The following is a 26,270-nucleotide window of genomic DNA, read 5'->3' as shown; positions in this document are numbered from 1 at the left end:
CGCCAGGGAAAATTGAAAAAAAATTGGTTTAGCTATTTTCTTATTATTTTATTAATAGTGTTATTATTTTATTAATAGTTCTTTTCTCTGGTGATAACAACAAAGACAAAATGTGTACCTTCTTTGTCGCATCAGTTATCTCTTTCAACTCAGTTATAGTCTCAATCGCTTTAGGTATATAAGAGAAATCAAAATTACTCTAAACTTTAGATAATGCCACCGTAAAAATTACAAATTCAAAAACATATTTACATACACGTCAATAGTTATATCATCTTTAAATTTTCTGTCGATATAAATCTGTATGATATCAAGCTTTCCTTCATTACCACATCATACATTATACATGTTGATTTATATTTACAGAGTTGACAAATGTGTATTGCGCAAAAGATTTTCGCTGCAAACTAATGGATTCTCTCTTTCTCTCTGACTATTTACGAACTTTATTTGTATAACACCATCGCGCACCCCGTTTCACGCTAAAATTCCGAATAGCGTTCCTCCGAAATGAAACATCCGGGTCTCAAAGGGTTAACGAGCAGTCAGCCGGCAACGAGAACCGCTTTTCCCGCACGATTGCACCACTTGTCCTTTGTTATTTGGTTATACCGATCGAAGTGCACGGAATTGTTAGGAATTTCCATGTGGTTTATATCCGGTTGGAAAATTTTTAGCCGATATTTAAATTTTCGCCAACGGAAAGAATTTTTGGCTTACGATAATACTCAATATAGACCATGATAAAGCGCAAGATGAATGTACTCTGATCTGACGATTGCCGTTAGAGCAAATCAAATCGTTCGATATCGCGATCGCAATTACATGTACACCATGTAGGAAATATACCGCTGAATTTCGTTAAGCTAAACCGGAAATTAAGTTTTTTTGAATTTAAAAAGTTATTCCATATTTTATATAAAAGGAAAAGTTGCGATATGTACCATATTATATCTGTCAAACGGAACATGTATATTTTATCGAGTCTGTTTTTGTCTACTTTTTTATCTAATTTTATTATATCTATTATTTAATTTAATTTTAAATCAAGCTTTTTTCTCAACGGTGAAAAAATAATATAACAGAGATTAACAAAATCTGTTAAAAAAATATTTTATCAATTTACACAGCTCGATAGTGATTAGAAGCTGATTTTTGAAAATTAAGATTGATAGTTTTGCATCAAAGATATCTATTTCCTTGTAATTATATGCAACTTTATGTTGCAAACAAATTTTATATATTGAATTAAAAGTTTACCGCTCGTTAATTTTAATAACTTTGTTTCATTGTACATGTAACTGATTAACACGGTATATGCTTTGTTTCGTTAACGATCATCCGTATTCCTCAATCATGAAGATAAATGTATATTTTTCAAATAATATAAGAACAGGTGGATATTTACTATAACAAAATGACCATGCGGCGAATGAGCAGTCATTAAGCTATATTACACAAATGCATCTAAAAATGAAACGCCAGAGGAAAAATCCGTTTTAATGTCACATATGTAATGACATCTTCAATTAACACGCCGCTGTGGGACGCGAGAGTTATGATTTATCTTGTGGCTTTATGTCATTACATCCTTTATATCATAATAAAGAATAATTATTTGGTTAAAATGCTATGTTTATGCGGATGAATAAGTTAATTAACGACGAATAAGAATGAATAACATCTGTGATATCGCTTGGCGCACAAAACCATAAAGCCTACTTTTCACACACAATTCATACGCAATTTTTTCACGAGAATATTTTTACGTCCCGCTAATCGACGTTAACGAGCGAGATTTTTTTACATAGTCGTAAATTATGCGAAAATTCGATGCCAACGATAATACTGACATAGATAATTTGCCGAGATAACATGCGACATACCATATAATAAAAAGGTTAAAAAGAACGTTCGATTATGCGTTGATCTCGCATCCTCTCATATGCACATGGGAGGATTTTCTGGTTTGCAAGATCCCGATGTTGCATCATTTGAGCCGACAAAATCACAGCGTGCGATTCATTTATCTCCGTATAGATTCGTCGCAAAACGTACATAACGCTTAATATAAATAAATTTTTTCGCGGTAGTTTTCAGTTGGAAGTTTTGTCCAGAATATAAAGTAATTTTTCCTCTCTTCTCTCATAAGTTGACAGTAAACGTGCCACAATGCGGGATGTGATGTGACAGTGACGGCATATTCTCTAGGATAAACATCCACTGCGCTGAAAGTAAATGATGTTTTAAATATGCAAGGTGAGAATAGTTGAAGCACAAACACAGTTATAAAAATTAAATCTGGATGATTAATCTTGAGTGTAGCATAACTTGGAACTGTGACATAATTAATTTCAATTTTTAAACTATACTAATGACTATATACGAAACCTGTGACATGTATACATTTTTCTCGATATCTCACGTAATATTTATTTTTAATTTTGTTTCTTTATAGTTTAATAAATTTTAGTGGAAATGAAATTGGTCATTTAATATGTATTGAATAGTTTGATTGTTTAGTATGTTTTGATGGTAAAGATAATAGTAAAGTCCAACATAAAGTAGATCGGTTTATGGCTAATATTTGATAGAATGTTCTTGATATAAACACAATAATTTTGAGTACAGATACATGAGATACAATCTCCACGTGACCCAACCAGTTAATTAAGATCCGTACAATTAATTTGAGCATGCATCAGGCTATCGTAAACGCATATATATCTGTGTGTATACAATATAAGTGTATATACAATATATACATACACACACACACACACACACACACACACACACACACACACACACACACACACACACACATATATATAATTACAAAGGTAATTGATCACCTGCGTGTCTTTTCTATATATACATGTTTCAACTATTCAAAGTTGAATTTGTAACAAAAATTTGTGTTAAGAAAGTAATAATTATTTCCTGGTTTACGTAATCAAAAATAAAGTAACATATGCCTTAAACCGGTTTAACTTTATTTTTCATAATTAATTTTAACCTAATTGAGTAATATAATAAACAAATTAGTTATAAAAAAGTTCGATGTTGAATATTTAAAAATTATTTAATAATGTCGTATTAAATTTTTGATTTATAAAAATTGCATGTTAAGCGTAATGAAAGCATCATAAATGTTCCTATTTTGTCTTCTACTTTAACTATCGTACTTAAACTATTTAGCGACGAAATCCGTTAAATCATGCTGGTTTGTTAGCAGTGACTATTTTATGAGCTTCTCCATTGTAGAATATTAACATCTCCGAATAAGTGAGTCTGTATTTTCGCTTTGATATCGATGTTCTTCTCTTTATCGCACTTGACCACACGACCGCAGCAATTTGAGAGCTACTTGTTGAAATTCACGTAGCTTGTCTTATGAGAGATATGATTCTCTGTTCTGAGATAAATAAATGGATAATCCAATTCAATTTCTGTGTTTACGTACTTTCCAACACAAAATTTCTAAGACATTTTGTTATATTAATTCAAATTATGTTTTTAATTATTTCCATTTAATTCACAATGATTTTGATAAATTTAATCGTTATATATATTTAAAAAATTGCTGATTTGGGACAATTTTTATAGATTAGCAGTTAGATACATAATAATTCTAATTACAAGACAAATTTTTCTAATCAATAAGTTACGAAAAGATCTTTATTAAGATTTATGGAATTAGATTTATTAAGATACGGAATTACCAATTATACAGTATTATTCTCTCTTTACCTCTCTCTCTCTCTCTTTCTCTCTCTCATTCTTTCGTATTTCTCTTTCATATGTTTTATTTTATACAAATGGTTCTATAAAATATTAATGCTTTATTTTAATATTTTATGTTTTGAAAATGTTTATATATTTTGAATAATTAATATCTTATAAAACTTTAATATAGCACTTGTAAAAGTGTAGAAAGAGAAATTTTGATATTGCATTTCATTATTTGTTTTTATATATCACTAATATCTTTTCAACTATTTCATAAAATTGTTTAAGTATATCAAGAAAAAAATTAATGATAAAAAAGATTGTGAATATCAAGCAAATCTAAATGTCAAAATGTTGAATTAGATTGTAAATAAGAAAAATTTATCAACATAATATATTAAGTAACGTCAAATAACGTCAAATTTTGATGAATATCTTAGAAACATTTATATTTGTATTTCTGATAAATACTTTACTTTCATTTCTGATACTTTCATATACTTTAAATCGCTGATTGTTTTACATAATACACTTGTACTGTGTGCTTAATTAATTAATTATGCGATATGAACAACGTGTGGTTAAAGTGAATAGTTATACAATAATTAGCGTTGTTAATTAACGTCACTCTTCATCAATTAATGATGCATTAACAAAGTAACTTTACTCCGTACGTGCGAGGTGCACGATAGCGGCTATTGTTCGCGTTACTTCTTCGGATTAGCCTCGTTGCATTCGTGGAGAGAGGCGATAATCACGGCGGAGGTCGTACGGTGCTTATACGTTGGAGTTAGATTTCAGTACATTTGCTTTAACTAAAATTCTGTTGGTCCTGTGCACGGTAATCTACTTCTTCCCCGTCTCTCTATCCATCCATCTATTTATCTATCTATTTATCTCTCTCTCTCTCTCTCTCTCTCTCTCTCTCTCTCTCTCTCTCTCTCGGTTTATTGAAATTCAAGCTAAATGGGGATGCGGAAGTCGATCCTAAAGCCACATGTCATAGTAAGTCTTGGATTCAATTGGGATTGTTTCACTTTGTGTAATCAAATGTCTGTGTTAGCGAAAATGTTTTTTTACGTGTACGTGTTACTATAGTATTTAAGCTTCATGATTTTGAGCGAAATTTCTGTTGTAGACTTGCACGCGTTATGGACTACTATGATTTACGATTTGTGCCTCGTTGTATATAACATTGATACATTTTATATCCTTTTACAAAAGTCGTGGTTTGCAAAACACGTCGAATCAATCTATGTTATGTGCGACAGTAAAATAATAGGTATCGTAAATTATTTTCTGTGTACCACTACTATCTGGATGTACGACATAGAGAGCGCAATTTTATTTTAGGAAAAATTCTATTTGCCATGAAAATACCATTAATATATACAATGTTGAAAAAAAATAAATCCTTAGCTTTTCTGATGCTCGATATATGACAGTTTAGCGCACAAATAATACATTTGTTTAAAAACTTTGTAAAATCTGGGACACAAAATGCGGAAGAAAAATTTCAATTTATATTTTTGATTTTCTCAAAAAGAACGATTGTTCTATCAATACAAATTATTGTTTTTACACGAAGGTAAGAACAATAACACGAGACAACACGCGATAATCATCTCTCAATGTGATCGTAAAGTGTCAAAAAAAAAAAATTAATTATCGAGAGTTTTTTGAATCTTTTGGAAAATTGAGCAAACTCTTGTCAGCTTTTTCTCCTTACGCTACAATCGCAGCACATTTAACGTTTTATTTGAAAAGGATAGACAGGTGAACAAAGACTGACCGACATCTCCTGTCCAAAGCGGATTCCGAGAGTACATTCTGGTCTATCATCCCGTTCTTTTGCCGTGACGTTTTCTCTGTACTCCTGAACATCCCACCTACTATCGATCGATCGTTTCAAGAGTAAAAGTAAACCACCTATCCTCTTCGGTTTTCGTTCGCTGCCAAAAGATTTCTCATCGCTGGCTGCTGCGAGTTCGATACGCCGCGAGTGACATTCATATCGTAAGGAATTTGGGAAAATTGGTGCATTGAGAAATACAACGCGCTAAGATTACTCTGTATACCAGAATCCAATTTCTACAAATTGAAATACAGAGTTGGAATTAAGATTGAATTAATATTGATAAGCCAATAATATTAATAAAATTAAATTTCTCCTCTTCTACTCGCAGTAAATTAAAGAATTTCTTAAATTTCAAAAATTCTAATTTAATTCAATTTTTAATAAAAAATTTCCATCATTTTTTTTAAAGATAATTTTAATAAATATTCGTGTCTCTTTATGTTTTTGTGCTCTACATTCTTACTCCACATTCCGTGTACTACCTAAGTTGTTCTATTGCTGATCTACAAACTTGTTGGTATGAATAATAAATTAGGATTTTCGAGGACTTTGAGAGAGGAACGCTATTAGAATTCATAGCCTATCCTAGTCGATAAATCCCTCCTCTGCAATCAGCGTGTCACTTTGCCCTCGAACTCTTGTGGTTTAATGCAAGCTCGACAAGCGCCGACGGGCTCTCGCTGCGAAATGAGCCGTGAGAAAAATAGATGAAATACTACATTTTCTTACAAATCGAACGAACGACAAATCGAAATGTTACAGTAATATAAATGGTAAAAGCGGTGAAATATTTCTCTAATGCTATATCATTAATAATGCTGACTATAAAATAATTTTCTATAAATTAATTTTCTTTTGATATATAAAAGTATAGACTTTTATGACAAAAGTTGAAAATAACAATTAATAATTATTTTACAACAACTATTTTTGTTAAAAACATAACATTTGTGTATATGCGTTGTGGTTTGTGATAATTTATGTTAAAATATCTTCTTTTATCTATAATCTTTTTTTAACACATTTTTTTACACATTAGAATTTGCTTTAGAAATTTTAATTAGAATAATATAAAGAATAAATTAAATATATAAATAAATTAAATAGAATAATATAAAGAATTTCGAAATGTGTACATCATTATAATTACATCTCTAAAGAAATAAATAAAGCAAATTTGAGATTTGAGAAGTATACATTTTTGTCTATTTTTTTTATCGTATTATTATTATTATTTTTCTTTTCTCGTTTTCACGTAATCGACATTTATTATAATTACAAATACGAAGTGTTGTTCGCTTCAAAGAAAGATTCGTATTATATAATTAAACAATTTATCTAGTGCATTGTCAGCTTGGAAAAGGTTGCTAATCTCTGATAGGAACGAGGAAGTCTTAGTTCGCTAATGTAGCTTGTTTCAGATCAAGTAACTCTGAAAACCTACAATTTACTCGCCAAGAGTCATGTCGTTTCGACACGAGCGTGTCGAGAATCTTCAAGGCATTCGCGGTTCAACGCCTACCGCGAAATTTCTTGCTCAACGAAACGTTCGATAAAACGAGCTACATAGACGAAATTTGTACGAATGACTCGAACGGTGTTATTAAACTAATTAGCCGATGACTCGTTAAAAAAACATTAAAAAATCCATCTTGCCAGCGAATAGTGCATAAAATGTATATAAAGAAGTCTTTATGAAAATAAAATAATAAATAATAATAATGGTGTGCACTTGCATTAATTATAATAATGACGCTTGTTTTACGACTATTACCTTGTTGTTGCGTATGTTATAATATATTACGTAACAAACACATATTAATTACAAATTAACAGCATATTTGCAGCATATTTTGTAGGAAATGTTATAGCTAATAAAAATATTAGGAAGAGAAAAAATTTATTAATTTAATCTAATAAAAATCATTTATATTATTTATTAAATAGATAAAATTTTCCTTAAAATTTGTATTAGCATTCTAATGTAATTTATAGAATTTTACAAGTTACGAAAAATAATATGTGAAAATAAGAAATTTTTGATTATAATATGAAATATTTGAACAATAGTAAGATAAAAACGAAACCATCTATCAATGTATTTAGATTTCTTTTGTCACAGTTAAGATAAGTAATTCTTGCTAAAAATTTTTGTAATTTGTTTTCTGAGATGACGTTATATTGGCATTAGCTAGACTAGGGACAGGCCTGCTGTAATCGACTCTAATGGTGACTGTAAACCCATGGTAATCGATAGACTGCTACGGCTTTGGCTTCCGAGCCATTACACGCAAGCGATTTGCAATTAGATTCGGCGCGGGATGGAAATACGCAATAACGACCGGGATGCGTTCACATTGTGGGTTTTCTGATTTTCGAATCATGCGATGAAATAATATTCATAATATTCGATTTCGCACTATTCAAACTTGTTTTTTTATACAATAATTGGAAATAATTTAAATTAAAACGAAATTATGTAGAGTGAGTTTTGTACCAATCATTGCTGCATATATTTAGCCGGTAAACTTTTTGTTTATGGATTCAGCTAGAATAAATTTTTTAATCATTAACTCTGTAGAGTCAATTTTATTAATTTTATACTTTCTCTAAAAATTTGACATACTAACATACACACATTTTATATGCTAATTATGAAAGTAAATTAATATAATTTTATGTGTTTTATGTTTAATTTTTTAAATTACATAATTGTAGATATAAATTATAAAAATATTTTTGTGAGATTTTATTATATCATATGATACACCTTCATTTACTACACTCAATCTGTTTTAATATATTATTTAATATATGATTTATAATATATTTGGTTTGTATATTTAGCAAGTTAATAAATAATATATATAAAATTATAGTTATATTAATATATATCTATTTCTTTTATAAATACAAATTGGATAAATAGATTAATAGAGTTTTCAATCATGTACAATATATTTTGAGTAATTACTAATTAATTCTTTATAAACGTGTGTGTGTGTGTGTGTGTGTGTGTGTGTGTGTGTGTGTGTGTGTGTGTGTGTGTGTGTGTGTGTGTGTGTGTGTGTGTTTCATACGTCTTATATAATTGATTTGAATACATTAAGACAATTAGATGTAAATAATTATATACCGACCTGCTTAATTTTTTATTAGAAAATGCTTTTCTCAGATAAAAAATTGTCTTACTCACTGTAATAATTTTGTATTTTGATAAAAGTACACGTCCATTAGAACTACACGTGATAAAATTTCGTACATCGATGTCGCTGATATAATCCTGTTACGAATGGCTTGGTCGTTTTAATTGATAAACCCGATAACCGTTAAGAGCCAATAACCGAATCGTAATATATTACGAAGGATTAATAATACTGAAAACGGCTTAAATATTCAGTTTTCCCTATCGAACGTGTAAAAAATTTCTGACCAAAAACAACGATCAGGTGAGAGACATTTTACTTCGATTAACGCGTGCCCGACAGTATCGCGTTCGCGGTGAAGCTACTGCAATGTATCCCACATTGCGTTTACGCGAACGTACGATGTTATTTAATGGGGAGTGGTGCAGCATAAATCAAGGGATAATTACATGGAATCAAATAATCGAAACAGAACCGTGATGATACGTTATCATGCCGGCCTAATGGCGTTAACGACATTAATTTGGCTCGCGCTTGCGTAGAAACGTTTTTAAGCCTATTTACTACGCACCTTTACTCTTGCGTCACGGGTAGTATGCTAATGACGTCCTAATGGAATTGTTCGTGCAACAGATTAGCGGCGTTTGCAGTAACAAAGGTACTTTCGCCGTGGTCTTTTTAAACAAGCCACCGCGCCGTGCCGCACCACGCTGCGCCATGCCATGCCGCGCCGGAAGTGTTCACGAAAGTGATCACGGAAAACTTCCGATTAAACTCGCAATCACAGAATTGTTGGCGGTCGTAGAACGATCTCGCGGAACAGCAAAACGTACGAATCAAAAATAAAATAGCTTTTTCTCCTCTTTATTTCGACGACTGTAATGTTCACCAACTTTTCTCACTCGTTTGTTAGCTATTTAGAGAATTTATTTGGAGAATTTTTAAAATTCTTGAAAGCGTTACGTAGTTACCTATGCACTTACCTTGCTCTCAATTTATTATCTCGAATATGTAAAGATTTTAAGCATAAGATATTTTTAAATAGGTAATTATGTAATTATGAAAAGAACACGATAATCATAGATTTACATATTTTGCACAGTAAAATTGATCGGTCTACTTGAAAAAGAGAAAGATTTTTTGATTTTATATTAAGTAAAATATTCTATCAGAGAATATACATGTCACTTTTAGAACACGCGCGCGCGCGCGCGCGCGCGCGCGTGTGCGTGTGTGTGTGTGTGTGTGTGTGTGTGTGTGTGTGTGTGTGTGTATGTGCGTGTCTCAAAATATTTGTACTAGAGAATAACAATTATCATTTATAATCATTCTTTCACATGCATATCCAACACGCGTTATAAGGAATAAAGAGACAGACTGATCGTGAGTGTAAGACTCGTTTAACTTATAAAATAATGTTAATTCATTGCAAGAATAGATATATTTTAAATGCATTTCTCGCGCATCATGGTATCATAATAAACGTTACTACTTGGGCGCTTAAAAGCATAACTCATGTCTGAGAGAATGAAGTTGCAAGTACTTACGTTAAATGCATATTTCTTGAACGGGCCACACAGAGGGAATGCATAAATCTTCGTGGCTTGGCGCAATTTCATTTGTATAACAGTTGGATTCCGGTATAGAGACGGACTTTATAAAATGCGTGATATATGATATATTTCAAGGAAAAAAATAAGTTCTTGACCCTGAACAATGTTGACTTTAAGTTAATCTTATTTTGGTGTAATGTCAAAATGATATATATAATATTATGCGAACTTTTTTATACATATTTTTGAAATTAATATCTCCGTCTTTATGTCTTATAGATATTTCTCTCTCATTTTTCAGCCATCCGTTTTAGTTTTGTTTCAACCGCATAATTGAATCGGCGGATCCTACTGCATATATTTGCAATATGTTTTCTTTTGTTTATTCTCTTGATTGCATTTTTTCAATTGAAAAATATTTTGCTTTTATTTTATAAGTTTTATATTTAATTACTCAATATTTATTTTTATAGTAAGAACAAGTTTTATTTGATATTGAAAATAGAATTAAATCTTTATCATTGTACTTTCGTAATTCAACAATTTATCTTATTATTATACAGACGTATATATTTTGTTTTATTAAAACTATACGATATAATTTAAAAATTTCATAATTTTTATATTTTTATATAATTTACCAGTACAAAGCGTGCGCTTCGCGTCATTTATTTTTTAATATTATATATTTTTATATAAAATATTTGCATCGCATACTATACAACCTCGTCAATCTCATATAATTATTAAATCTCATATAATTATTAATATTAATTAATGTTATTTTGAATTTTCATTTCCAAAATTTAACATTTATTTCTGTTCTTAACATTTCCTCCATTGTGCGCAAAGCCTAACGGAAAGATATATACCTTGTATTTAATTTTGTTATAGATGTTGAAATCTTTATGTTTGAGATAACGATACACTGGCACTTGGTACTTTGTTTACAATCCACGGGTATTGTGTATTGCGAGAATACTAGAAATTTGAGCAAAATTCGAATCTTTGTATGTGAATATGATATGGTAAGGCATACCATACGTAAATTTTCAAACGAATGAAATGGCATGTCACGCATGAGCAAGTCAGAAATTAAAATTAAGCCGGGGAATTACGATTGCGTCGAGTCGAGACAAGTAGCGTTATGAAATATTCTCATTCTTCGCTAGAAAGTTTCCCTCGAGTCTAACAAAGAAATATTTAATAGGAGCGTGGGTGTTTCGCGTAACATACGACTGAAAACTTTAGTACTTTGCTAGTAGATTTACTATCCCGTCGCGACGTGCATCGAGCCGCCGATGTTCCGCTATTAAATAATCTTGTAAACTCTATTAACTCAGTTATGAAGTACGACAGTGACGGAAGTAATTGCTAGTCGAAGATTCGAAGCGAATAACTGTAACTTTCGACTTAACTGTAACTTTCTTTCATTTACGCGATAATTTTAAACGTTAGCACTATTCGAACGAAAAAATTTCAAAATATTTTTACGAACATGTTTTGCTAAAGATGGGAATTTTTTTTTTAATTTTATGTAATTGCAGAATAATTTTATTTATCTCCATGCTTCTTTTCCATTTTTTCCCAAAAATTTAATAAAATTTACTCTAGAGTCTAAATGCAAAAAAATATAAATTTAACTGTAAATGTATGTAAATTTATTTTGAAATTAGACTGAAATCTAATAAAATTTATTTAATAATGTTTTAAAAATATAACTTTTATATCAATTACGGGAGGCAGTGATGAGAAAAAGAACGCGATAAGAATTGGCGGATTCTGACAATATTATTTATACCAAATCGAAAGAAGTCGAAACCGATTTACTAAGAAATAAGAGAAGCAATTTATAATCCGACAAAAAATGGGAAAAAATTCGAAAAATATTAAACAAAGAACAACGGAATGAAATTGTCACGCGACTATTTATTTTGATATATGTCATTTCATAACGGGAGAGAGAAAAAGACAGACAACTTTTTCGCTATGTGTGTGTGTGTGTGTGTGTGTGTGTATATATAACATATATATATATATATATATATATATATATATATATATATATATATGTTACATGAACGTAATCCATAATTCTCGGCAACCTTTAACTGATATCAGAAAAACTATGTCCTATCCATCATCTTTCTCAAGAAATTGATGACTAGATGAGGGAGGTTGTGTAGATCCCAGACATCGCATTATGCATCCCGATATGCAAAGTGCGTCAAGAGAATAATAAATACGAAATTTCAGGTACGCGCAAAGCCTTCTTACTCATACTTTATTCATTCATGTATCGCGAAATATTCTGATGTCTTTTGAATATACGAGAAGTAGTTTTAGTAACGTCTCTAATTTCACTCGAGATCCACAGAAGATTGCAAAAAAAATATTGAATATATTGAAAAGAATATCTAATTGCATTTTTATTACATACGTATAAATATTTATCGATTAAATATTCCGACGAAATTTTTCTGTTTTAGATTTTTAGATCTTTAGATCTTTAGATTAGATTTTTACATCTTGGTAAGATAGAATTTTTTATTAACCAATCGAAATATAATATTCAAATTCAGTATATTTTAAATCATTTCAAATCATGCTAATGTACTTGAGAAGTATCGAAAGCTTTGTATTGAGATTTTATATTCATCCTTTTCTTCGGTATAATTATCATTATGAAGCTGACGATTTCAATTCGATTTCGATTTCCTTCGTTTTGCCAATATGACATTTTGCGAATCGTAAATAATATCTGTGTTTGTGCAAATTAGATCAGTGATAATAGCGTCATGTTTACTTTGTTTCTCTATTTACAATTTAAAGTTACCTTCTTAAGAATTAAATATATTATTTCAAAAAGTGATTTAAATAGATTTAAAGAGATTTAATGCTAAAACAGTGCGCAATATTGTTCAATTTCGTCGTATATAAGTATGACTGTTAAGCTAAAATAAACATTTTATTTAAACGATGTTTTACTTTTTATTCTAATTGTGTAATGTATTTTTATTTTTATTGTATATTACATTTTGTTATGCATAATTACTTATTGATATAAATATGAATGAAATCATGTTATAATATGAAAAACAATTATGTTATGTATCTGTATTATTTATTACTATTATTTATTATTTAGAATCAGTAAAATATTTTTTATGACTGCAGTTATAGTAGTAAATATAAGTAATATTCTCATAATGTTGTTGTTAAAGAAGCTACAGCAGTTTTCTTATATATGTAATATAAGTTTAATTATATGTACATATATAAACTTTATAAGCATAGAAAGACCGGTAGCTGCACTTCCAACACTTCTCCACGAAGACCGAAACAATGACTGTTAAGTGTTAATCTCGAGCGAATGAGGTAGGGTGCGTTAAGGAGTTCTTGAACAACGCGCATAAACGCAGAATGGTCGGAGCGTTCTATCTGGTCCGCCAGTACAATTGGTGGAAAGCTTGGTCGAGAATTCGTAAAACAACCGTAATCCCGGATCTGCCCGCAACGTTAAGCGCCGGATGCGAGGAAAGCGCGTGAAAGTGCTTCTTTGTCGTTGTGAATGTGTTGTCGGTCGGTGTTGTATCCTGGTATCCCAAAATTGTAATAAGATAGCTAACTGCAGGCCTGTATCCGGAAGTACGTCGCTTATTTTCATCGCGAGACCTGAGTTAAGAGTACAAGTTCGCGAAATTGCGATAGCTTTCAAGTTGGAGCGTCTGATCATTTACGTACGCATTAGCAAGTGCAATCGTTAAAAGTCGTTTTGTCGCGATTCCCCCTCACATCTGTTTATTTAATTAAAAGTAATTGTTTCAATGCTCAACCTTGGCTCGAATAATATCAGTGGAAAATGAAATACTTCTTTTGATAATTGAAATAACTATTTTTTATTTATGTCATCTTTTCTTGTGGTTTTGCGTTATTTTAATTATCCAATTTTTTTTTTTTTTTTTTTTTTAATTGATTAGAAGGAAAATACTAAACTTAGATTCTTGTTGATGGCAATTTTATTATTTTAAAAGTTTTGGAATAAATGGCATATAGATCCTTAGCGATGTTCACGGATAACTGCACTGAATCTCGTCAATTTTCAGTAGAAAAGAAGAAGGATTTGCCAGATCTGAGATGTAATTTCAACTTTCTAACTAACAAACTAAGGACAAGATAATAAGGAGAGTTATAAATTGTGGATTTACCATGAGTAGGGCATTCTGGTGCTTTATAAGTCTAACTTTTCTTACGTTGTTCTCATAAATCTACTACTCAAAATCATAATTTATTAAATAATTAATTACATTACATTAATTAAATTACATTACATAATGTAATTACATTACATTATTCTATAAATAATTATGATGCTTTGCAAGAGCGAGCGAACAACACGTGGCATTAAATTATGACTTTTAAAGACAAAAGGGCATAACATAAAACTAATAATAAACGATAAAAAATATTGCCAAATTAAATGCTTTAAGCTAAGATAATAAAAAATTAATACAATATTTTTGTATTAATATTTATACAATAACAACAGTAGATAAATAAAAGTAGATTTCGCTCAAGAATGCAATTTCGAAAATATTTTCAAAAGTAAAATATTTTTAAAAGAAATGGAAAAAAGTGTGCACAATGTTAGATAAATTCTTCGAAACGATTGTGGCTTATAAGGATGTAAACTATAAGAACCGTGTTGTATTTGCGTACGATGTGAGACAAGTATTTGTATAGACGATAGACAGAAACAATACATACTTTTGCATAAGTCATTTTCAATGTTTATTAAATCGTTTTTTAAACAGAAGGAAGCGACTCGTGCTTTCTTCGTGCAAATACATGCTTATGTCATAAATATTAAAACATTTTTATAATCACATGATGACAAAATTTTATTGTGTTGTATAAGTAAGTAAAAACTCACTCGTGAACCGATATAAACATTTTTTTAAAGATAACATGACAATATTATATATTGCAACATGTGCATTGGACATTAGCTCCGAGTATGAAGCTGAAGTGATTTTAATTAGTTTCCGGTTTCTCTTTTAAAATAAGATCACGTTAATAGAATAATATTCATAATAGCCGTTGGCATTATAAGCGATATCGAACGAAGGAAATATCCTATCGTCGATGAAAGGCGTTACTACCGGTTCTTGCTGGCGCATATAAAGCGTAGAAAATGAGGGAAGAAAGACGGAATAAAGGAAGCCGAATAGTAGCGGAGGAAAGGATTATAGAGAAGAGCGGAGAGGTGTAAATTGAAATTGAAATCAAAGTAATAGAGTTTTCTGTCGACGCGCGCGCGCGCGAGATGTGTGTGTGTGTGTGTGTGTGTGTGTGTGTGTGTGTGTGTGTGTGTGAGTAATATGTGTGTATACAATCATAATCGTTAACATCGCGGAGATTAAAATGCCATAAGATGCGCCGATTCGATTCGGCGAAGGGTTATAGCTAGTTAAAGAATCCCCTTGTTTAATTTTGACTTCCCACTTCTTTTTTAAATTAGACGATCATAAAGGCGGCACGCAAAGTAAGCGCACGATATAAAATCCTGATTAGAAACTCATTTCCTGAGCTATTTTTATTCTTCGTATCATATAAAACTCCTTTACTCTTAAACGCCAGTTTATGGCCATGATATCATACGATATATAAAGTGTTTCAGAATCAGTGAATGATATTTTTTAGTTATGATTAGATGATCGAGAAGTTTTCTTTCTTTGAAAATATCAAGATGAAAATATCAAAATTTGTTACTATTTGTATTTGTTTTTAATTATAATTTAAATTTAGAATTCTATGAAAGTATACAGTTTATTAATGTAACGTTCTCGCATATATTTTTTTTAAACTTAATTTGACAACAATCCTCTATTTTTAATTGTTAGTCAAAGATTATAAATATTTTAATATCTTCAAAATAAATTTATTTGGAAACATTAAAGTAATATATAATGAAAAAAAAACTTTTTGGTAATTATGAGATTCTGTAATTATGGGACACGCATATGGGACGTGCACATACAACACCGGCAAGTTTTTAAGACTTCTTTGGCCACTAAACGTAAACATTTTTCTGTCAATTACAATTTTTTTTGCAGAAAGTGTCTCGTTATTATTAACATGTAGAAACATAAGCATGTCATGCAGTTTATCATATTATGTATGGATATTTACAGGATATTTATATTTTGTTCAAAAATTATAATAAAATCAAATCTGTAATACTAGTTATTTAATTATTTGTTATTAATGGTATCACAACGAAATAATTTAAATTAAAAAAGTGAGAGAATTGGTTTTAATAATATATAAAAATGAATTTATAACTCAAATTTTACACTTAGAGGAACAAAGATCAGTTTTCATCTACATTAAAGAATCTTTAAAAAAGATCTTTTTCGTGAAGAGAGATATTATTTGTGAAAATAAATTTCTTTTTATTTTGCTGATTTTTAATTACTTAAATGGAAGCAAATGATGTGATTGTTCACTTAAATAGATGATTGCTAATGGGAATTTGCAATTTGGTATTTGCGATTGATTGCGTCACTAAGATAATCTAGGAGAATCCGTTAGAAGAGGTCGTCCATCAAGCGGCTGTCGGATCTTTAACTGCGAGGAATTCAATTTTATTCGTAAGAGTCCTTTTGCATCTTTAATTTGTACGCGACATGCTACGCAAAGTAATAAATATCTAATTAAAAATTAATTTTCACATACAAAAATAGCATCATTAAAACACTTAACACGTATTACGTTCATTACCGTATAATAAAATACCATTTGTTATAATGATTGTATCTTTGAATCTCAAATCAATCGTTCCCTACAATCGTTACAATCGATACAATCGTTTCTTTTGATATTTTTTGTAAGAATTTCTTTTGGCTAAAATATAGAAAAATGGCTTCGTGAAAAAATTAAGACAATGGCAAGAATATTGTTTAAAGTTTGAAGTCTGCAAGCTTTTATGTAGAATAAATCGAAGGACATTGCTTATAAAAGAAGTTTGCGATTGACCTATAATGACCTATAATGATGTGATAATCTATAGTGATTCACTTATAATGTGTAATTTTCGCAAAACTTAACTCGTCATTTCGTTAATGAGTGTTCGACCTTAATCAAATACTAGGACCAAATAGTCGTTTTGGCGATTTATCTTATGAAGTAGAACATCACTCAACCTGATTGAAGGGCGTATAGAAAAGGCATTACACAGAAGTTAATCCAGAAACGAGCAACAATGTCAAACCAGGTCGACATACGAATAATTCTACGTAAATTTAATTTTGCTGTCGTAAAATCGTTATTAGTTTCTATAACTCTGCTATAGTTTTCGAATTATTATGATCACTTCTTCATGTTACGTACACTAATTAAACCGCTTTCTAATCGTTGTATCTCTCATGACAATGATGTTACGATGACAAGGCAAGTCCAATATTCGCGAAGTAGCAACAAAAATGTCACGCTCATCGCAAGAGAGAGAGAGAGAGCATATTTTAAAACATTTTCAGAAGGACAATAGGATAATCAAATTTACAATAAAATAACTAGGACATGAGTAATTTTGTGTACATTATATATATGTATATCGCAAATTCGATTTGCATTAAATGTATATTGTCTTATTTACTTAAAAATAATAAATTGTAATTCTTCAATTTAATTGTAATTTTAAAAAATATTTATCCCTATTACAAAATGCATATTACAAAATGCATATTGGTAGACATTTTTTGTTAATTTTTTATTTATTTATTTTTGTTATTTTAATCGATACAAGTATCATCGAATTTGCATATTAAAATCTGTTCTGTGTTCTGATAATATTGCACATTGATAAGTTTTTCATCGTTGTTTTCTATCGTAGTATTTTGTGAGTATAATCAACTACCTGAAATTTAAAGATTACCGTTTCAATTTTTCAACATTTTTACGTTTTGGTCCACTATGCAAAGTTCTGCATTAGCTTACGAATATGTATAGCGCGCTAATATAAAACGTCATGTCGAATGTATATTGCATATTGAAATCTGATATGTGTGCGATGTTTACACACACACACACACACACACACACACGCACACGCACACACACACGCACACACACATCTCCTCCCCACACCTATACATAACATACACTTCATTATAATTTTTAACTTTATTTTTAACTTTAATTTTCTTAAATGTATATTACAATATTTATAAAGAGTTTTGCCTAAGGAAGATTACAAGATGATGATTCCATATATTGAATTTAATTTAACCAAATGAATTTTTAACAATCATGTGCACGTATTCGGCATGTATGTATTTCAACTCGTCATATACTTCCTTGAAATATTGAATTTTTGTATTCCTATGTAAATGAAGAAAACAAGACGCGGAAACGAGAAGAATGCGAGAAAATGCGAAATAAAACTTTTGTAAAACTTTTGTAAACTATCGAAGAAACTTTCTTCAAAAAAAATCCAGTTCATTCGTGTTATTCGTCGCTTGATTTACGAAAAATACATTTGCGATTACGATAGCTCTTTCTTTTTTATCTATTGATTGCCGTTACTAGTAGCGAACGACAAAAAAATTGGAAAGAAGATCAAACTGGCTCTACCGCAGTTGATCGACAAAATGTATGATGGAAAAAAAACAACAATGCGGTTAGAATCGGCTTAACGCCAGTTCGCGGTGCCGCAGCGACGGCATTATTCTCCGATTTCTTCGTGAAAGCAATTTTGCACCTGCGGTGTGACGGCATCGCAGTGATCGATCATGGCTTCGACCTCAAAATATAGTTGGGGGATTTGCCGATACACTTAACGTCGTTTTGTTTGCCGAACCAATTTTTCGAAGCAAATCGTCGCTTTGTACTTGAAATTTTCATAAACATCCGGGAAATAGTTAAGTAGACGTATCTCTAATAATAATTGATAACGATACGTTTAATATAAGAACACTGTGATATATATATATATATATATATATATATATATATATATTGATTTAAATTGAGAATGCATTTTATGATGACCGCAACGACTAAGATTTTTATTATTTTCTCAAATTATGACAACGCTGCTTACGACTGTAACGTATTCAATCCGTAAAAAATGTTTCCCTTGGTGCATTCTAATAGCCCATTTACAGAACACATTCAGCATAATATCGCTACAATAGTGCTGATAACGTTTCATATAATGACTTGTAAATTGTTGTTTAAAATATAAATATAATTTTCTGATCGATGAATTTAACAGACAATCATAATGAATGAATGAATGAATTTTTTTTTTTTTAATAGAGATGTTTGGAATATTTTGCATATATGAACTGTTTATTGGAGTAGATGTTCATCTTAGATGCTCATCCACATTCTTAGTTGCCATATTCATGAGTTCTTGTGTTACAAATGGCAGTCTACGTTATCATCTCCATAACGAGTCTCGAGTGCATCATCGGACGGAAATTGTATAATAGTTTAATATATTACGTAAAGATCTTTGAGCTAAAATGTTACATAATAGTACACCGAAATGACTCTGAATGGAAGAAATTATTTTTCTTTTAAGGAAAAGAGTACGCGAGAGATGGAATTTGATAAACTCGTGTCCTACTTTCTACTTTTTACATTATTTATAGATAATAATTGCGGTACATGTAAATATATAAAGTTTAAAAGTTTAAAAGTTTAAAAATATAAATCAGAATGTTAGAATATATATGCATAATGTGCAAACAAAAAAATAATATTTTGTTATAGTATACTTTTACAATATATTTTTATATTCGATTTATGATAATTAAGTATTCGCGAATGATATCTTTGAATCATAGTTATTACTTTGAATTATATGTATATTAGTACTATCCAAAAAGATATAAAAATATTTATGCACTGTTTTATTGATAGTATCTGCCGACATAACACAGTTCTTAATGCTATATTTTTTTATGATCGAAAAGTAACGATCTTTTATCCGAATAATAATATTTATAAGAGCAATATATGCAAGGCATAGACATATTTATATCTTTATATATTTCTTTATGCATGCAAATTCTGGATATTCTTTTTTAGATTGTTCCTTCGGAAGAAAAGTTTAATGTTGAACCGATCGATATTCGATATTCAATATACGATAAAAAAAGTCGTTAAATTTTTATGTGAATCATAACTTAAAAATTTTTCAATTTGTAACTAGATCAACATTTAATGCAGTATATTTAAAAGAATGAATATAAAGAAGAGACACGAATAGTTTTGTTCTGATGAAATCTGTATTGTAAAGACGATAGTCAAATTGATAAGTAGTAGAGATAAAGCTGTGAGAGGAATTCTCGTTTTTCTTGAATTAAATTTGTAAAAACGAGTAAAAGAACGATGTTTTGCAATGTACTACAAGTTATATTAAAAAAAAAAGAAATATTTAAATTGAAAATATTTAAGAAAATTTATTAAAAAACGTCTGTGTTAAATTGTACTGTGACCGTTCTCTGTGCTATTAAAGAACATAAAGCAACGGAAACGAGTCAAGTCTCAATGTGAAATCTATTGTAATCATCATTTGACTGTAGGTACAGTCAGCTACTTATTCTTATCACCAATCGGCAATTTTCTTTTCTCACGCGAAAGAAGGTTATACAAGCATCGCATTGTTTCAATGTCGTATTCTTGGATGGAAAATCGAATTCGATCGATACAAGAATAACTGATAGTACTTGGCAAAACGAATTTTTATCCTTCGTCAGAAGTAATAGACGTAGTCATCAGATTGGAGGATGGTGATTGAAAGATGATACAATTATAGCAGGAGCAGTAGATAGATCACAAGGGATGTGTTATAATTCTTGTGTACAATAATATAGTTTGAGCGCTTAAAGATCAACAAAGACATTAGCGATTAAAAAAAGATTTATTGTAAATTTCTTCACCATCTCTCACAGGAAATTACATTTCTCTGCTCATGTAAAGACTACGATACAGCAAATCTACAAATACTTGAAATGTAGTATAGCGTTGTTCGATATAATCGTAAAGTATGATTTATTATGTCATATGTTCAGTTCAATTTCTTTTTTCAATTTTTAATTTTCAATATATTTTTTAATTTATAAAATTTTATAAAATTCTGTGGAAATCCATACAATCCATATCACCCGTAACATTTAATATACCATCTGTATCGTCTGTATAGAAATTAGTAGTCCAAATCTTGGGAAATAATGTCTGATACTAATTAAACATCGTTTGCATATATATAGTAACTCGTTCGATAAAGAGTTATAATGGGTTCAGAGAGAAGATATATAGCACACTGAGAGGCGGCCACGAACACCACGTAACCCCACAGACCTCCTTTTATTCAATTACGTCTACAATCGCGCCATGCAGGTATAATAATCGTTTCATGGATGTTTGACATTATGTCTTCATTATTGTTGGGATGGAATTCGCTTATAACTTTTTATTTACGCAACAATTATTGACTACTTATCAAATTATCGGACTCGTGTACATCATGCTTTGTTCCATTTTTAATCAGGTTTTAATGAATGACACGTATATAATCATTGACGCAATTACTCGTTCATTGCGTGGCTTGCGCCTACGCAAAAAAATCATTACGTCAATAACAAGCAAATGCACACGGTTATAATGATATTATTGACAGTAATGTTCACAATTATACAGTTTTAAAATGATATAATTATACAACTCAATTATTCCGTTCATCTATTAACCGTAGCTGAATTGGTCGTCTTTGCGCATGACGTTGGTCGCGTCAATAACTAATACTAATCAATGTAACAAGGGATTACCTCGTAATAAATACCTACTAAGTAATTCTCTCAAGCATAGTGCATAATTTCTCTCCATTATTTAATCATGCGTAAATATTACCTTGAATATCTTGATAATGTATTGAAAAATGTTGCTTCATCAATTGACCTTAAGATTTTTTCTTTATATATAGTTTGATGGTTGTTTGAGGTTGATAGATCAACCTATGAAGCGTCAGTCCACCATCGATAAACTTTTTTTTTCCTGTTTTATTAATTGAAGACTTCAAGAATGTCAAAAAAAAACTATTAATTCTACATATCGTCATATCCTACATTCATTATCTTTTATTAAAAAATTCTTTATGTTGATTGATTAGTTTAGAGAATCTAATTATCTGTTGGTAATACAAAAATATTTCAGATTAATAAAAGATTAATACCGATACATCTTAATGCGCAATAGAAGCATAATAATAACTACTTCTTCCATACATGCATTAAATTTGAAAATTTGCACTGTGATCAACTATACGTATATTAATTTATTTTTCTGAAAATGTAAATATTGTTACAAAACAAAATGCTGCTATCTTTTCTAGAAGAAGAATATTGTACAGTGCAGAATGAATGAATAACTGTATTGAATTCTCGTCAGACTTGTAAATTATCGCGGCTTTCCAAATCATCCGTTAATAGAGATTTAGAATACAGAGCTTCACATGTTTTTGTGAATCATGATACTCTAGTCTTCTTTTCGTTTGCGACATATACACTTTGATTTTCTTCTATCCAAGGATACAACCTTGTCAGGCAGGGTGATTCCGATCAAGGACACCCGTTACTCACGTATACAGGACAGCATAATTCACTCACCCACTATGCTTGAAATTTTTTTCTCTGTTGAACGAAGAAGACGTTTGTTGAACGGAAAGGTCAGATTGTTACGTAGAGAAATTGTGATGAAGATAGATCTTCTGTACCGATTGCCATAGTGGATACCAAAATCTCTTGGATTTTCCTATTTTATATTGCCAAGATTTTACGGAGGTTTTCTCAGTAAAAACACATTTTTAAATGCCAGTATGCTTCAAATCATAATATAAAAAATTAAAATTTAGAAAATTTTTAAATTATTAATCTTACATTATATATTGCGATTTTTTACAAAATATTTTCATTGCTATCTAAATTTAATTTTAAATGATGATATATATAATATAATAAATATGATATATATATAATTTATATATATATATATATATATATATATATAAATTACAGAAGAATTTTGTTCAATTCAAAAACTTGCTGTAGAATAAAAAGATTCCGAAATTTAATAAATATAAAAATTAACATTTTATATGACAAATGCAGATTAAAAATTATTAAACCAAGAAATGAGCCAATTTTTAAATTAGAATTTAATTTTTTTGAAGAATCTTGTTGCATATTTTATATCAGAATTTACAATTATTTAATTCAATCTTGACTATATTTGTAAAATATAACGGCTGAAAATAGCAAATTTTCAAGATAAAGTTAAGTAGTTTGCAGTATATATAGATTTCTTGAAATTCAGCGAGGAATTTTGTGAGCCATGTGAAAGGACGCGCGTATGTGATCACATGAAATACCGGCGGCGACAAATCAAAGTTACGAACGGAAAGACCGCTCCACTACGTCGTTGCCCGAGAGAGGATGTTTCCGTAAATCGGGAATACTTTTGAAGACGAACCGCAGACCGAATGTGCCATACAAAAGAGGCAAAGAAGAATCGAAGGAAGAGGGATGTAGACCGAGAAAAATAGGGAAAAAGAAAGAGAGAGAGAGAGAGAGAGAGAGAAATATAAAGAGAAAGAGAGAAAAAGGAAAAATCGACTGAGTGAATAAAACACCGTGTGGAACGTCAACAACGGGGGTGTTCCGGTACTCAAGGGACGGAGAGATTGGATTAAAACTCAAAATCGAGTTGTTCTCTCTTCTCTTGCGTCTCTCTTCTCTTCTCCCTCCCTCCCCTCTCTCTCTCTCTCTCTCTCTCTCTCTCTCTCTCAAATTTACTTTGCGAACTTTCCATATTCTCGACTCATCGTGATACGTTCCATTCGCATCTGCTTGTGGCGAAAGGAATGATGTCTTTGCTTTCTTCAGATGAATATCGGAAGTTGTCCACGGCGAAGGATGGACTCCATTTCCTGCGGAGTGTAATCTGGTCGCATCCTATTCTCTTCGCATCTTCAGTTTCGATCAAATGACCACAGTGACGATCAGAATCCCTTTGATGGAATTTTCAAGTCGAATAGGATTCTCATCTACTTACGTATTTGCTCACGACATGAGCTGAGAACTTACAACGAGTAAAGTTCGTCCGAGTCGCCGTCCGTCACGATGAGAAATAGTAAGACACAATATCCGCTGTTAGATACAGAAAAATACTTTATATATCCCTTCCTATTAGACATGACCTTTTACGGTGGTGGGAATGAAATTCGATTGCAATTATGTACGAAGCGACATTTACTTTACCTTTCCTGTTATAATGTAATAATAGAGATTTCTAAAAGCTAGATTTTAAGAAAGAAGTTTAAGAACTCCGTAAATAAAATATTTTTCAAAATTAAATCTCGATAGAGAGAATTTCCTTCCGGAAATTACAGATTTAAAAGATTTTGCCTTTTTTATATTAAAAACTTAATCAATAAAATATAATTTGCAAGGATTTATTTTTTTTTCCTACAAATTAAAGTAAAAATAAAATAATTAAAATAACAATAACGATGGACGCGAATGATTAAAATAAAAATTGACTTATTGATTTAATTGCTATAATATTCTATATATATATATATATATATATATATATGAGACTGTATCATGCGGATTATCATTCGGTCGGTCTTGGTCACGTCGTAATTCGCTTGATTAATATTTCAAATGCCATATGAACGATCGCAAATCGCATACTATATGATTAATGTGAATTTACGATAAAATATTCATGGTTGAACGTAATTAGAATTTCTCTCGCAGCTGTGTGACCGAATTTCAACCGATATAGCGATAGTTGTAGCAAGCTCTAGCGATCTCCGCGTGCTCAAATTGATTATTTCTGACTGATTTCACACTTGGGTTCCATTCCATGGATGACTAAAACGCAACTCTCTCCATTTGCCATTGCCACGAACTATTGACAATTGATATTGATTAATTAAAATCTCGATGACGACAGTGTTCTATCTTCGTCCTTTTAGACGTCGTTGCGTCGTACATGGCGCGATCGCGCATATAGCGAGAATCCATTGATCGAAACTGCTGCACATCGTTGAGAAACAAGAATTCATATTCTACGTTATTATGATGTAGATGACATTATGCTCCGTGTACAGTGAATTATGCGCGAGGAAGGCAAGGAGTTGTCATGTATTTGTCTCCATTTATTACGATGTACTCTCGAATCTCATCTCGAGTATCATAAATAAAAAGAAATGAGAATCTTCTTACTTAAATTCTATTTCTCTAATAAATTGGATGGATAAGCGAGACGCGCACAGTTAACCCATGGAAGATTGAAACATATAAATATTCCCGATCGATATATACTCGCACCGAACTTAATTGACTATTACATATTTATTTCAAACTCTGCAAATAACGCAAATTTCAAATATCAATGTTTTATCTGACTATTGAGAATTTCACATTAATGGCAGATGCAAATATTGCATAGAGAGTGAACACGAAACAAAGAGAGGAAGAGGAGAGAATACCGATAATTTGTCATCGTGTTTTCATTGCACGTAATTATCGGACTTAGGAAGTTCCACCAGTTGGAAACTTTGTTAGAAGATCTTTACTGTAAGGAGCTTTGCGTAAGCCTTTATAAATCCCCCTGCATTAAATATAATCATCGGTATAAGTATCGACGAAACGGATTAAAGGCTAGTTTGCCGCGGCAAACCAATAAATTTTTTTCGACAATAAGAATAGTTTTGTAATTAAATCGTTTACTTACCTTTCGGCGGAGGCTCCGTTTAGAGCCTCATTTCCTTTTGCAGCTCGTAATTTCTTCACGACAAAAACAGCCGCGTTAAGAAAGGGAGGAAATGTGGAACGATAGACTGGTAAAGAAACAAGACGGTGAAAAGTCTTTTTGCATTTTTCTTTTATAAAACCAAGTCGT

General features: G+C 30.7%; 1 protein-coding gene and 1 long non-coding RNA gene across 5 annotated transcripts in view; one reads left to right on the top strand and one right to left on the bottom strand.

The window, feature by feature from the left end:
* Positions 1-26,270, top strand: part of LOC105422040 (uncharacterized) — a 132,724-nt gene that overhangs the window by 32,521 nt on the left and 73,933 nt on the right. Inside the window, exon 3 of one of the 4 annotated variants that reach the window (XR_016140624.1) lies at positions 11,184-13,962. The exons of the other annotated variants lie outside the window; for them this stretch is intronic. This is a non-coding gene — a long non-coding RNA (uncharacterized LOC105422040). Of the gene's footprint in view, positions 1-11,183; positions 13,963-26,270 lie in introns of those variants that run through there. 4 annotated transcript variants of the gene reach the window in all.
* The window catches only part of Octalpha2R (alpha2-adrenergic-like octopamine receptor), a 104,204-nt gene continuing 104,171 nt past the window's right edge, over positions 26,238-26,270 (bottom strand). Inside the window, exon 3 of the mRNA XM_011631251.2 lies at positions 26,238-26,270. This exon is cut by the window's right edge and continues 15,135 nt beyond it. The gene's annotated coding sequence lies outside the window, so the exon portion shown is untranslated.

Source organism: Pogonomyrmex barbatus, unplaced genomic scaffold (assembly GCF_055798465.1).
Source record: "Pogonomyrmex barbatus isolate J1 unplaced genomic scaffold, ASM5579846v1 scaffold6, whole genome shotgun sequence".
Taxonomy (NCBI): Eukaryota; Metazoa; Arthropoda; class Insecta; order Hymenoptera; family Formicidae; genus Pogonomyrmex; species Pogonomyrmex barbatus.
This window is presented reverse-complemented; position numbering and strand designations above follow the sequence as displayed.